We start from the raw sequence: 15,283 nt of genomic DNA, 5'->3' as shown, positions 1-15,283 counted from the left end.
ATTCATTTTCTTTCGGAGGAGCGACCAGTTTGAGGACGTGAGTTACATAATGGTTGTAAGTATCATGAGTAAATTTGTCTAGTCTGAGATTCTACCTATTTGGGATTGAGGGTTAGAAGTTAAGGTTAAAGGTCATAGGCTAAAATATTTTCTAGGGGAGGATCGACCTTGTTGGGATAGGAGAGAGAGAGAGAGAGAGAGAGAGAGAGAGAGAGGGAGAGGGAGATTGGGGGAGGGGAGTGTTTGCAAAATGGCGAAGCATCCCGTCGAGTCGCATGGCACCCGAGGCTTGATGGATTTGCAACTATAATTGAATCGTTGTTTTAAAGTTGCTCTCTTGTTGCAGGGATGCTGGGAATCAAGATGGGGTTGCAGAGGGAATTTTGTGGGATCTGGGTACATTTCTGAGGGTCCCTGGGGTTGTTTTGCCCAGACAGAAGGAAATTTTCTCTTATGTAACTTGGTTAGTTTTGCCTTAATTTCAGAATGCTGTGAATTGGTCAACTAGAAAAATTAATATCTCATGGATAGTATGGCCCGTTTTCTCGTAGGGTGAGGAGGCTCCCTAGCACCTCTTCTTTAGCGATTTATTTTTCGATACGGCTGGTTAATATCGTTATGTACGTTGTTTACTCGAGTATGATATTGAATAATTTACGTAACACAGAATAGGGCAGTAAGGTGTAATATGCAAATTAAATCGCATAAGAAAAGGTGTCAGGGAGTTTCCAAAGCCGACGAGAATATTAGTCCTATTATCTTCTTAGTTAGCACAATTTCCATATATTCGCAAACTTCTTCCAAGTGTATGTGGTGTGTGTTCTTTAATGCAGTGTGAAAAGATGTATAGATTATTTGTTTATATCAGGTATATATATTTATAGGTTCTTCTGTTCATGCTCACTTAGAGGGAAGGGAGTCTTTAATTTTACACTTGTATTTTTGTTATTTATTCCCTGTATTATTTTTTTATTCTTTTTCGCAGAGGGATAATATTGGGAATTTAGACTAGAATATTACGAAGAATTTTAAGGGACTTGGTTACATTTGGGGTACACCTTTTTCTCTCTCTCACTTGATGTATGCGTGTTGCAGGGGTAGGATGCTTTCTTGTATTTCTTATATTAGCTGTGTGTGTGTGTGTGTGTGTGTGTGTGTGTGTGTGTGTGTGTGTGTGTGTGTGTGTGTGTGTGTGTGTGTGTGTGTGCAGGAGGAGGAGTTTTTTTTTTTTTAAGGATATTTTTCTCCTGTCCCATCTCATTCCATTTCCACCTGTCTCCTCTCCAGGTTCTCTTCATCACTATATCCTTTCTTTCTCTTCTCCTTTGGTCTCTCTCCTTTTCTCTTCATACGTATTAACCCCTCTTTCTCCCTCTTCCACTCTGTCTTCCCTGCGTCCTCCTGTCTCTCCCTTTCTCCTTCCTTTTGTCTCTGTTCCTCTCCCTTCTGAAGGCGACGGAGCAGAACGGTGATTGTGCGACCAGAGATATACAGGTAGAGAGAGAGAGAGAGAGAGAGAGAGGGGGGGGGAGGGAGAAGAGGAGGAAGTTTGATGAGATGGAGAGAGAAGAACGGAGAGAAAGGAAAAAAGGGATGGAAAGGGAGAGGTTTTAATGGAATGGAAAGGAATAAAAGGGAGAGGAGAGGAGAGGATAAACAAACTGCGAGAGAGAGAGAGAGAGAGATGGGGGGAGGGGGGAGGATATGGTAATTGAGATAGAGGGAAGGGGAGGGAGTGAGGGAGATAAGGAAGAGGGACTTAGAGAGGGGGACGTCAGGGCAGTGAAGGACCCCGCCTAAACTGGCCTGAGAGAGAGAGAGAGAGAGAGAGAGAGAGAGAGACTGTTGAAATACACCAAATTAATCTGACCTGAAACAATCATTATTAAGTGTGATGCGCTGTTTTTGCCATATGCTTTTTCAGTTTAATTCATGTCTTTAATTCTCGATCATCAAGTAACAAGGAAAAAAAAAATCGACACTGCTGAATGAACCGTATAGAACAGTTAATTATTTTCATTTGTTTATTTAATTTTATTCATTTACGCGTTAATTCTGTCATCGCATCACCAAGGAGAAAAAAAAATCGAACAAGGGTGAGTGAACCGTAAGGAACACCCACACATTCCCCTCTCATTGAACCTTACATTGAGCCCTCATTAAACCCTCTATTGAACCCTCCTAGTCACCACCACGCGTAGACAAAACCTTCGATAGAACAGACGAATCACGCAAGAAACGCACACACGCACAATCCTAAGTTTACATCACGCCCGGACGTACAGTCGGGGAAATAAGTTCGTGTAATAACCCTTCTGCTTCACTCTTTCCTATGCTAAGTAATATTTCTAAATTGAAAGAGGCTTCGTATGTTTGTCTCTTCCTAGATGACTCAGTTTGGTTGAACACGTCAGGGAGGAGTGTGACTGACATGATCTAAGAGGGATGTAAACAGTGAAATAATAGGGAAGTAAGCACAGCGAAATAATAGGGAATTGAACACAATGAAATAATATGAAATTAAGCACAGTGAAAAAATAGGGAAGTAAGTACAGTTAAATAATAGAACTTCTCTTTTTCCTGCCTGTACGTAATTCGCCCAACACCTTCCTCTTCATGTACGGAGAATTACACTCGGTTTTCTACGAATCGATGGAAGACCAGAGTGATTTCTTTTATACCCGTAGCGTCTTGGGAGTGTCCATTGTGTTTTCAGGTGGGTGGGGTGTGGAGGGAGAGGGGAGGGGAGTTGAACGAGTGGGGACGGGGGCCTATAGAGAGGGAGTGGGAGTGGTAAGGGGAGGGAAGTCCTGTAGAGGGAGGCGTGGAGGGGGATGGGAGTCCTGTGGGGGAGGTGGGTGTAGGAGGGATGGTCAGAGGGTATTGTAAGGTTCCGTATGCCTGGCTGACTTCCACTAGATGCACTGATTACCTCAAGTCAATCAGGAAGGAGATAGTGGCGTCTGTCTGTCTGTCTGTCGCTGCCTATGTGAGGAATGGATCTGAGGGTATTGTGTGTGGGGGATGGTTTGAAGATATTGTAAGGTTCTGTGTGCCTGGCTGATTCTCATAAGGTGCAATGGTTACCGTGAGTCAATCTGGTAAGGGATACGGGTATAGATCCTTGTTTATCTGTCTGTGTAATGGATGACGTGAATGTATTAACCTCTTCACACTAAGGCCTCTCCTAAGTGGACTGAAATCGTCTTGCGTTAGGATAAAAGCAGGGTACTAGATCATTCTGAGGGAGTTAAGTCCTCTGGTGTTTCTCTGATGCCGCGTGAGAGAGGGCTTGCATATATCGAAAGGTTTAGTATCACTAGCTGACTTAACTAATGTAGATGCAATGATTTCCTTTGGAGAGGAATGGAATGGTAAGTTCGTGTGTGTTTTTGTGAGAGGTAGAGGCTCCGACCCTTGTCTACGTGTGTGATACTCTGGAGGTATTGTTAGGTTCTGTATGCCTGACCGGTTTTTCTTTTAGATGCACTGATTACCTAAGTCAGTCAGTCTGTCAGAGTGAAGGATGATCACCGACAGGTTTTAGCCTCTTTGAAGTTTGATTCAGGTGTGGGTGGTGGCTTGAATAAATGAACTTCCTGAGTCTCAATGTAAAGATTACTGTGTGGGTGGTTGTGGCTTGACCATGAATGAGCTTTGATCGTGGGTGGTAGTTTTGTTGTGAATGAGCTTTGATGGTGACCTTTAATTTCAAGGGACATTACCATGGCATTCAGGGGTGAGGAGTTGATTATGGAAAGTGAGTGTTAAATATTCTGACCTGTTTTGCATCGAAATTAACACTCATTGTCAAGAGAACTCGAGTACTATATTCCAACTGCAGCTAGACGGTTTAATTTAGCTTTGACACATGAAGTCCTGATTCTGAAAAATATTTTATAGGTGTGTAAACTCGTGAGATATTATTATATGTAAACTAAGAGCTGTATCTTTAACTCTTACAAAGTCTTTCAATACGTAACTTAAATTTCCATCCCTCTCAGTTGTCAGTTCCCTTCTAATAACCATCACGTTACTCCTCACCGAGACCCCCCAGCTCCCCTCCGTTTGGTGAAGTGGAGGGACTCGCTGCATGTTTCCTTTTCTCCCCGTCAGAGTACACTCCTCCACCCACTTTCTTTAATTAGTACAGTAATGCCTTTCTCTTATGGAGAACTTAAATTTTCTCCCTTTTCCTTTCAGACGTACTCCAGTGTTTTCCCCTAAGCATCCCACTTCCCTTCAAAAATACCCAAATTAACTCCTTTAGAGTATCAGAGAAAATTGTCAGCCTTCTCCTCCCCTCATAAGTGCAAGATACCATCCTCACTTTCTTTTACTAGTACCAGATCCCCTCTCTACTCCCAGTTTCTCTCAGTTCCCCCTCCATTTCCCCCCACCGCCTCCGTGTGGTGGTGGAATGCAGGGCCCCACAGGTTGTCCCTCAGTTGCGGTTCCCTGAGCTGCGGCGGTGTCTCCTGCCTGGCTCTTATGAGAGGTGAAGGACACCACGCATATATGCATTCTGAAAATTGTATCTTATTGAATTTCTGGCATCCCTTCCCTCCTTCCTCCCTGCCTTTCCCCTCCTTCCTCTCTCGCTTTCCCCTCCTGTCTCCCTCCATCCCCCGCTCTTCCTTCCCCTCCCTCCCTTCCTCCCCGCCCTTTCCAGTCTTTATTCCTCCGTTCTTCCCGGTTTTTCTCTTTCCTCAGTTGGACCGTTTATACTCGCTGACAAAGACTGTTTCTGATACCTGCCGTCTGACTGAAGCAGCTATATGAAATTTTATCTGAACAGGAGCTTAATTGACAGAAAATAAACAAACACCTAATTACTCAATAGGCCTACATAATTATTGTGTGAGTATTTGAATATCAGTAAGTAAGGGGTGAGCGCAGTTTTTACGTTGCCAGAATATAAGAATATAATACTCCTGCAGTTACTGATTGTTACACTGTTAAAAAGTCAGGTATATGGAAATCTTTTTAAGAACTATTTCAGGAAATTATGAAGCCATATGCATAGAGGAGAAGAGTTGATGGAAGGAGAAGAGGGGAGAGGGAAGAAGGGGAGGAGGAGGGGGAGAGGGAAGAAGGGGAGGAGGAGGGGGAGAGGGAAGAAGGGGAGGAGGAGGGGGAGAGGGAGGGGAAAGCGAAGCAGTATGAGGGGGAAAAAGGAAGAGAGTATATAGAAGAGGAAGACAGTGGGCAGGAGGAGGGGCAGGAGGAGAGGGAGGAGAGGGAGCAATCGGAGGGGAAAGGAGGGAAGGTGTAGATGGAGGAGGAAGATGGGAGGGTATCAGGGGGAAATGGGATTAGAGGAGGATGGGAAAGGATAACAGGTGTAGGGGTGAAGAGGAGGGAAAGTTGGGGAGTATGGGAGGGATAAGTAAGGCTATGAAGAGCAGAAAGAGATTGCAGTGTTATAATGAGGCAGGTAAGGATGGGAGGAACTAGGGATGAGGAAAACTGTTGACCTGTAACGAGATTAGAAGGTTGGAGTGGGGACAGACAGGTCTGTAGAGAGCTTGGGTCAGAGGGCTAGTGAGGGTGGGGATATCTGAGAAAGCAAGGGGGGTGGGAACATAAAAACTGCTCGTGAAAGAGTAGGCAGGCTGCGGGGAAGAGGTGGGTTGGGGATAGAAGAGCTGGGGGTCAGAGGCGGCTAGTGAGGGGTGTAGTGAGGTGGGAGGCATGGGGTGAGGATAGGTGAAAGGGGTAGTGAAGGCTGTAGGTAGGCGAGAGGACTGGGATTGGGATAGAAAGGTTAAGAGGAGCTCGAGTGAGAGACGGCAAGTGAGATGCAGTAAGATGGGAGGGGTGGACTGAAGTGCGATGTTGTGAGCTTGTGAGAAGATATGGGAGGGGAGAACTGGGGTGGATTGAAGGTGGGTAGAGATGGGGCGTGGTGGGGGATAGGATCGGGGGTCTGTGTGTGTATTATTTACCCCCGGTACCTCCCCCTCCAGGCATCACACGACAATTATTTAACAACGCGGGGTGACAGAGGGTCCCTCCAACTCGCTACGATATGGGCTACGGTCCCCTGGGAGAGCTTGGGATAGGCACTCATTGCTGCGCTCCCTGCTTCATATTTAAGGCTTCCCCTTGTCCTCAATTGGATTATTTGATATACAGTGTACTGGTGGTGTTATTAGACGCTTATGAGAGGTGACATGTGAAGGTGTATGGCAAGATAGAATTGCTGGACCTAAGGGAACGGACTCAGAGTTTTGTGCCAGAGACTGTAAAGACAAAAAAATTAAATTAAAGAAACAAGTGCCCATAATAATAATAATATTAAATGATGATAATAATAATAATAATAATAATAATAATAATAATGAAGTGGAAGCATGACCCATTTTCGCTTGACAACTCAAATGATCGTTCTACTTTTATGTTTTTCTCTTCCATGTTTCTGGATATCTTTCAATGGGCGAGGATTCCTTCAGTTGAAAGGTTTCCAGAATTACAGTTCGGTCTGCTCAGCCACTGAAATTATCAAGAAAAAAAGGCATGGTTTTGACTAGAGCGAGGAATATCAGCTTTATCTCTGCGCCCAAGGGAAATATGTAGCATCTAATAGTTGCCTAATTATCGAAGCGCGTGCACACAATATATATATAGTAGATTGATTGGTAGACAGATAGATATATAAAGCTGACAAAATACAAACCAAAAACACAAGTAACACAGCATGGTCGTCGTTTTATGCACATGCTTGAGTAATACTTCTCCAAACTGTTACCTTGCTGACGTCACTGCAACACCCCACCACACACCACTACACTCAAATGACCACCCTTGCTACACACTCGCTCACACGCACTGCATTTTACCCATTTTTAGAACATGATGACTGTTCTTATATATTTTAACGTTATTTTTATATTATCGGTTTACGTTAAAGCTCAGTGATGTTGTATTTAAACTCATACCCCACACTTTCTTTATATGCGCGCGGTATTTTGCCCTTTCTGTTACACCTCATAATGTTCTTCAACTAATTATATGAGAGAGAGAGAGAGAGAGAGACGTAGAATCAGTGGATCAATAGAGCTGAGTAACTAGACATAAATACAATACAATGTAAAAGAAAAATGAAGGAAAGAAAGAGGGTGTTGGAAAAGAGTAAATAGATGAGAGAGAGAGACAGGGGAGGATGTGGGTGGGGGGGGGAAGAGAGAGGGGGAGGTGGTAGAAAGTAGGACTGAGAGGAGAGGAGAGGAGGGGAAGGAGGGTGGGGTGGAAAGGAGGGAGGGAGGGAGGGAAGGAAGGAATGGTTGTGGGTGGAGATATAAAAGGATGTAGGAATGAAGGGAAAGGCGAAGGGGACGAATTGAAAGAGATGGAAGAAGTCAGAGGAAAGAGGCAGGGGAGAAATAAAGAGAAAGTTATTAAAAAAATGGACGGAAGTGACTGGTAAAGAAAGAAAATAAAGAAATGGCGGAGGATAGGCAGGAATGAGCGAAGAATGACGGCTAAAGGGAAGAATGAAAGTAAGAAGGTAGAAGGTATTGGGAGGAAAGAAGAAGAGAGGAAAAGAAAGAAAGGAGAAAAAAGGTAGGGAAGAGAGGAGGAGGAGGAGGAGGTGGAGGAGGAGGGAAGGATGAAAAAAAAAATAAGGAAAAAGAAAGAAGAGATGGAAGAACGAATGGAGGGAGAGGGAGAACGAGAAGGGAAAGACAGAGAGAATGAGGGAGGGTGGAGAGAAGAGAGGGATAGGAGAAGGAATGATGGAGGAAGGGAAGCATGGAATTGAAAGAAGAAGTGGAAGGGAAGGAAGAGAGAGGGGGTAATGGGGAATAAAAGAAGGAAAGAAGAGGGAGAGAAGAAGGAAGGGAGGGAGGGAAGGAAGGGAGAGAGGGAGGGGTAACCGACGTCTGGGACTGACATGGACAAAGCGAGAGGCAAACAGTCATCTATAGACAGTTAGAGAAACCCTGCTCAACGCGTCCACAGTCAGGGAGGGAGGAAGAGGAGGGAAGGGGAGGAGGAGAAGAGGGGAGAAGAGGAGTAGGGGAAGAGAAGAGGGGAGAAGAGGAGTAGGGGAAGAGAAGGGTAGGAGGAAAAAGAGAGAGAAATGTAGGGGGAGGGAGAGCAGGAGAAGAATTGAGAACAGAGGAGGAAGGACTGGACGTGAAGAAGAGAGGATGAAGAACAGAACGAGAAGAAACGAGGAGGATAGGAAGAAGAAATGGGTATGGAGAAGTTGAGACGAAGAATATGACGCAGAAACGAGGAGAAAAAGAGGGAGGAGGACACGAAAATAATATGGAGTAAAGAGGAGTTTAGGCGGAAGAGGAGGAGGTACTGGAACGAAAATTGAGATCAAAAATACTCGTTTCAGTGATTATTCTCAAATATTTTCATGGGGATCCTTCTGTTTGTTTTTCTGTAATCCTGTATACAGACGGACATAGGCGCGTAAACTCAGATACGCAAGCACACAGACACATATACCTATGGATATAAACATGCAGGTAAGAGACAGACACAGAAAGGTAGACAGTCGCAAGTAAACACATATAGACAGTGTAGACAGGGATGAAAAATACAACCTCCCAACCTTCAGTGACGTAAGTAGCCAGATGGAGAAGTGAAAGAAAGCGGATGATGACAACTATGAGGAGGATGAGGAGGCAGACGAGGAAGCTGGAAATTCATACACAGGAGCCGCCTTAACAGAGGATGATGAAACGAGACATGATAAGGAAGCCGAGAGCTGTGTACAAGAATAGCAGTGGACTAGGATTTGCGATGCAGGGAGGAAGTGAGATAAGTACGAGGGGGTTAAAGTGCTGGTGGAGGAGAGAGAGAGAGAGAAGGCAGCTAGGTATAACATGCTGGAGTGAAGAAAGAGGCAGGCTGTGGTGTGACGGTAATGTGTTGAAGTAAGGAAGAGACAGAAAGTAATGTGAAAGAAACGTGTTTGAAGTGAAGACACCACAGTAGGCTGATATGACTTGAAAAGAGAGAGACGAAAGGCAGCTAAATTTGAGAATAATGTGTAAACAAGATTGAGGCAAAGACAGGAGACAGCTAAGTACGAGAGGAACTAGGAGTGTGTACGAGGAGACAGAATAGTATGAAAGGAACAAGCAGATGGAGTGAAGAAAGAGGCAGGAGAAATCCAATTATGATAGGAACAGACAGGTGGACTGGAGAAGAAGACAGGAGACAGCTGAGAGTGAGGGGAACAAGCTGATGGAGTGAAGAAAGAGACAGGGGGCATCTACTTATGATAGGAGCAGACAGGTGGACAGGGGAAAACGACAGGAGACAGCCGAATTATGAGAGGAGCATGCAGATATAATGGAGGAGGAGGCAGAAGAAAATTACTGAACGAATGGTGGAAATAATATCGACTGAGTGTTATGATGCCAAAATGAGATGTAAATTTCAATGCAGACAACAATTATTCACCTAATTTAATAAGAATTTGGTATATAAATGAACTGGTTGACTCCCCGACCCTCTCGTGTGTAATATACTGTAAAAATAACGTTTCTTTCTCTCTCTCTCTCTCTCTCTCTCTCTCTCTCTCTCTCTCTCTCTCCACAATGCCTTTCTACACTTTTCACCCACCTCGTCTTGCCCCCTTCCCCCCCAACAGTCCTCGTCCCCACCTCCTTCCCTCACACCCCCCCATTCCGGCAGAAAGTTTGTGCATGGGTCAGTAAACAATTATGAGCTATAGACACCCCATATATTTCTCCCCTCTCCCCATTAAGCTCCCTATTTTTATCTTATCTTCTCCGTCCCCATTAGCCCACCTATTTTTACTCATTTCTCCCCTTCCCCAACAGCCTATTTTTACCCATTTCTCCCTTTCCCCAAGAGCTTATTTTTACCCACTTCTCACTTCCCTAGAGCCTCCCTATTTTACCGTTTTCCTTCCATTCCCATTAGCTGCCAGTTTTTTACTCTCGTCTCTCTTTCCAGTAGCCTTCCTGTTCATCCCATTTTCTTCATTCTCCCCATTATCTTCTGTTTCTTGCATTTTTTCTCCCATCTCCCCAGTAACCTGTCTATTTTTTTCCCATTCTCAATTTCCGTTAACCAATTTGTTTACCTTTTTACCTTAAACCCTTTGAGTCCGACATCCTGTTAATTCTTTATACTTTTAGACGAATTTATTTAGCTTGGAATCGGCAAAGGTTAGGTATAGCCTTTATTGGCCCAGTTATTTCTAGAAGTCCTTCCTAAGCTGAGCGTCTGGCGGCAGGTAGAAAAGAAAATAATCATAGTTTGTAGAAAATTGCTTCGAAAGGACGGTTAAGCCGGGTTTTGTTTCCATCCTTCTCACTATCCCGTCTTCCTGTCTTGCCGTACTGTACTAGTCTCAGTATCCTGTTTAGTCCCCCTCTATTGCTTAACTTCTTTCCCCTCTCCCAACTACCCCTGCATAGCCTTTCATTCAGCCATTCTCCTAACTTCTTTTCCTCTCATTCCCTTTCTCATTTATCACCCCTTTTCCTTCCCCAACTTAGCTACCCATTCCATCCCCCTCCGTCTCCCGCTCTATCTTCTCCCATTTTGATTTCTCCCCATCACTCCTCCTTACCTCCTCTCCCTCTCTACAGTTTCCCTCACCCCTGTTCAACTCCTCTCCCCCTCTCTTCTACCTCCCTCCTCCTGTCTGACCTTCATCCCCATGTCCAACTTTTCTCCCCCCTACCCATCATTCCTCCCTCTGTCTGACTTTCCTCCCCCTACCCATCATTCCTCCCCCTACCCATCATTCCTCCCTCTGTCCAACTTTCCTCCCCCTACCCATCATTCCTCCCCCTACCCATCATTCCTCCCTCTATCCAACTTTCCTCCCCCTACCCATCATTCCTCACCCTACCCATCATTCCTTCCTCTGTCCAACTTTCCTCCCCCTACCCATCATTCCTCCCCCTACCCATCATTCCTCCCTCTATCCAACTTTCCTCCCCCTACCCATCATTCCTCCCTCTATCCGACTTTCCTCCCCTTACCCATCATTCCTCCCCCTGTCCAGTTTTCCTCCCTCTACCCATCAATCCTCCCTCTACCCATCATTCCTCCCTCTATTCAACTTTCCTCCCCCTAGCCATCATTCCTCCCCCTAGCCATCATTCCTCCCCCTAGCCATCATTCCTCCCCCTAGCCATCATTCCTCCCCCTAGCCATCATTCCTCCCCCTGTCCAACTTTCCTCCCACTATCCAACTCCCCCTATCCAACTTTCCTCTCCCTCTCCTCACACCCCTCTCTGCCTTTCTCTTCAGGTCCTCTGTTCCTCCCCGTTTCCTCATTCTCCTTCCCTACTCTTCCCACCCCCCTTTCCTCATTCTCCTTCCCTCCTCTCCCCCCCCCCCTCCCCGTCCCCGTGGCGGTGAAAAATGAAGGCCCCAGAGAACAGTTTTGGCGAGGGTTTGTGAAGGCCGTGGGTCCCAGGGCGCGCTGTTGCTTGGGTGAGAGAGAGAGAGAGAGAGAGAGAGAGAATTTATTATTTTGTTTATTATAATCTACAGACGATTTTATTTTATCTTAGGCAAACCTTCTTTCAGAGGAGGGGTAAGTCAACATTGAGCCCTTCCACTGCTAAAGGTCTCCCCAGAGGTAAATGATATTGTCCGGTGGCAGCGATAATAATAAATGCATCGTAGTTAAGAATACAGGATGATTTACTTACTTGTGTCCTTGTATCTGGCTTAATTCGGATAATAAAAATACTTCACTTGAGACTTTCCTGCGCAGTCATCGATAATTTTACAGAATTACACTAGTTTTAGATTTAGAAACTTGGATTTGGTAGGGATTTCCCTCCTTTTGCGGCTTATTTTATTTTGCTTATTTTTGCGGCTTATTGTATTTAGTTTATTTTATTTTACTTATTTTACTTTGCTTATTTCATTTTGCTTAATGATTGTATAAGAGAATACCGTGGTTCTACGTAGGTTCCATAACATTTCTTCGTATCTACTGTTAGCACCAAGTTGAATTATCTTGTTACAGATGGAGAGATAGTAGTTTTAGGCCAAGTTAAAGCGGACAGAGCATAATTGGCCAAGTGACGCTGACTAGGAGATAAAGAGTAAAGACTCTAGCAAGACCTTATCTCTGTGAAAAGTGTCCTCAAAGCTGAATATAACCATTGCGCGATGCAAATATTTAAACACATGGGTCATTGTTGTGGATGGAATAAACTCGGCCCTAAATAGTGAAATGGACTCAGATTTATCGAGTAATTATTATTTATTTATTGTTTTTTACGCACGCTAGACTATCTTTTTATGTACACAAGATTTGTAAATATTTATGTATATCAGTTAATAAGTAGATATTATGAATACATAGACAAAGTACACCCAGGTATCTTGTGGGCCACATTAAATTGGGAGGTGTGGCTGGAGTGGGGAGTGGGGATGGGATGAGGGTAGGGTGGATATAGGTATGAGGGCAGGGATGGTGTAGGTGTGAGGGCAGAGGTGGGTGTAGGGGGATGGGGTGAGGGTAAGGTCAAGGAATGGCGACTGATGTGCATCTGGCAAGGACTAATACCTGACACCTCCGTACACACCCTTATGACTCTCCTGGCCTCGTCTGGGTACTCCTGCCAGCCTTTCCTATTTGCCTCTTTATAGCCTGCCTTCCTGCCTGCCTTACGTACAGCTCTTGTCTGCCTCTTTTTAGCCTGCCTCACCTGCAAGTGTGTTTAATCTGCCTCATACCGTATTGTAATTATCTTATGTCTCTCTTTTTAGGCTTGTCTCCATCACTTCTCTGCATGTCTTATTTATTTACCTTTCATTATCCTATGTATGATTGGCTTCATGCGTTTTTCTGTTTATCTGTAGCTACATGTCTGTCTGTCTGTCTGTCTGTCTCTATGTTGCCTGATTCCGCATCTTGAAAGGTTTGTCCGTATTCAGTGACGAGTCTCCATACCACATACTGACCATCCATCCATCCATCTTCCACATACTGTAGATTTATGAAAGTTGAGCTCCCCTCTTCCTGTCGCTATTTTCCGCATTATGTACGAATATATGCCATTCCATCCACGCATCTCCTCCCCCTCCATGACGTCACCACAAACAGCACCTGTGTTGGCCAAGGCTGGAGCTATATTGTGGATGGGCGAGAAGTTTGTATGTGCTTGGCTGTAAGTTTGGTGTGTGTTTGCTTGCTTGGTTGTGCTTGCTAGATTCGTACGTTGCTTTCTTGGTTGTGTTTACTTTGTTGTTTAATGTGCATTTGCTTGCAGGGTTGTTTGCTTGCTTAAGTTTGATAAGTTTATTTGCCTGGTTGTGTTTGGTTTAGTGTGTGTGTGTGTGTGTGTGTGTGTGTGTGTGTGTGTGTGTGTGTGTGTGTGTGTGTGCTTAGTTGTGAATATGGTGTGTTGGCTTAGTTGGGTTTGATGTTTGCTTTGTTCAACTTAGGCGAGACTTTTTAAACTGGACGAGTTAGGTATTGTTGCCTCCATTAACTCCTCCATTCCGAGAGGTCTCCTGAGATTATTAAAATAGTCTTAACTTAAGCTGGAACAAAACTGAAAGGGCGTCCTCGATTTGAAGGGGCTAAACAAGTTTCAATAACATTAACACAACTTTCAGTACTAACAACACAACTATCACCACATTCCCAGTATCGTTTCCACAAAGGGGTTTAACCTAAGTGTACTCGCACAGACCTTCCCAAACACGTAACTTGGCACTCCCAAATATACACGTGTACAGTATACAGAACTACCATCTTGCCACACACAAACAAACATTACACCCCATAGAACGCCCCCACCCTCGTCCATTTTCACTCATATTCCCTCCTACTCTTACCTCGCTTCTCTCCACACACACACATCTATCTACTTCCACCCATCCACGGCCACCCATACTCATAAACCACCCACAACTACCGGTGCTCACAAAACTCACCCACCCACCCTCACCCAAATCCCACCGTAACATCCTATTCTCAGTCACCCCTACCCACATCACCCACTGACCCAAAGCTATCCTTATACTCGCCCACACCCGTCTACAGATCGACAACCATCCATACTACCCAGACACCCTAACCCACATCCCACCCTGACACCTTTCCTCGGTCACACCTACCCGCATGCACCCACCCACAGCCACAAATGTGCTCATGTGCTCACCCGCAACCACCCAAATACTCACTCACACCCACTTTACGCACCCGCAACCACTTTCAAGAAGCTAATTTTCACCCTAAGTCATCCGCATTCATCCACCTAAAGCCACCCATATATTCACCTACATCGAATCTACTCACCCACAACCGTCCATACTCGCAATCTCACTCAGCCACCCTCAAGAACCCAAAACCAGACCCGGATCTCTCCAAACCCAGCACTGTAGAACCCGAACCAGGCCAAACCAAGCCCTACAGACGCACAGAACCATTCCAGGCGAACCCCCCTAGTCGAGCGTACGGTGTAGGTGGCGCGACAAACAATGGGGCCACATCAGGGTAATGCCTGGATTTATGGCCTCAACAATCATTAGGTAAGATAAGGCGGCCCCGGAGTGGAGTAGAGTACGTCCCCCTCCCGTGGCTGTTGTCTATGGGGCCAACTTCACTGCTGCTCTCAATCCCTCGCTTGTTTTCGTCTCTCAGTTGTTTAGTTGTCCTCGTCGTCGTAGTTCTCTCTGTCTCTGAGTTGTCGCTGTCGTCTTCTGGTCTCTGTCGTCGTCGTCGTCGTCGTCGTCGTCGTCGTCTTTTAGTCTCGTAGTCGTCGTCCTCGTTTGAGCAGTACTACGTTTTCAGTCTCCCTCATGGCTGACTAAGAGTGGTAATGTAACTCTGCTTTGTTTTAGATATGTTTACTGTTTTTAAAGCTGACTGCGGATTCGGTCATGTAATTTTGAACTACATTCGAGCACCATAATAATGCAGTTTTGTTTCCTAATAACGTGATAGTGAAATTTTGCCCTGTTCTTCGTCTTCATGGACTTAAAGTTAACTTAGGAGTAAGAAATGTAATGTCTCAGAACTTAATGTTAAACATGAGTGTTTCAGCTCTTGTTATGGTTTCCGTTTTATGTTTTCCGGCTTTTATGTAAGTACTTTCTCGTCGTACACACTATAATATTCTGTACCCCTATAGTCCTGTGGGGTGGTCCGCTGTGAGTATAATTAAATAACCTGTAGACTGAATAGGACTATTAATCTGCGACCAGTGTGCCGACTAGCATTAACCACGTGTGTGTGTGTGTGTGTGTGTGTGTGTGTGTGTGTGTACGTGTGTGTGTACGTGTGTGTGTGTGTGTGTGTGTGTG

The 15,283-nt window shown here is 45.0% G+C and overlaps 1 protein-coding gene across 1 annotated transcript in view; it reads right to left on the bottom strand.

The window, feature by feature from the left end:
• LOC145405296 (uncharacterized) overlaps positions 1-15,283 on the bottom strand; it is a 218,148-nt gene that overhangs the window by 166,562 nt on the left and 36,303 nt on the right. The window lies entirely within an intron of this gene.

The sequence above is a fragment of the Coenobita brevimanus genome, chromosome 66 (genome assembly GCF_032717465.1).
Source record: "Coenobita brevimanus isolate Jiangsu-jjx chromosome 66, ASM3271746v2, whole genome shotgun sequence".
Classification (NCBI taxonomy): domain Eukaryota; kingdom Metazoa; phylum Arthropoda; class Malacostraca; order Decapoda; family Coenobitidae; genus Coenobita; species Coenobita brevimanus.
The sequence above is the reverse complement of the archived record's forward strand: the minus strand, read 5'-3'. Positions and strand labels throughout refer to the sequence as shown.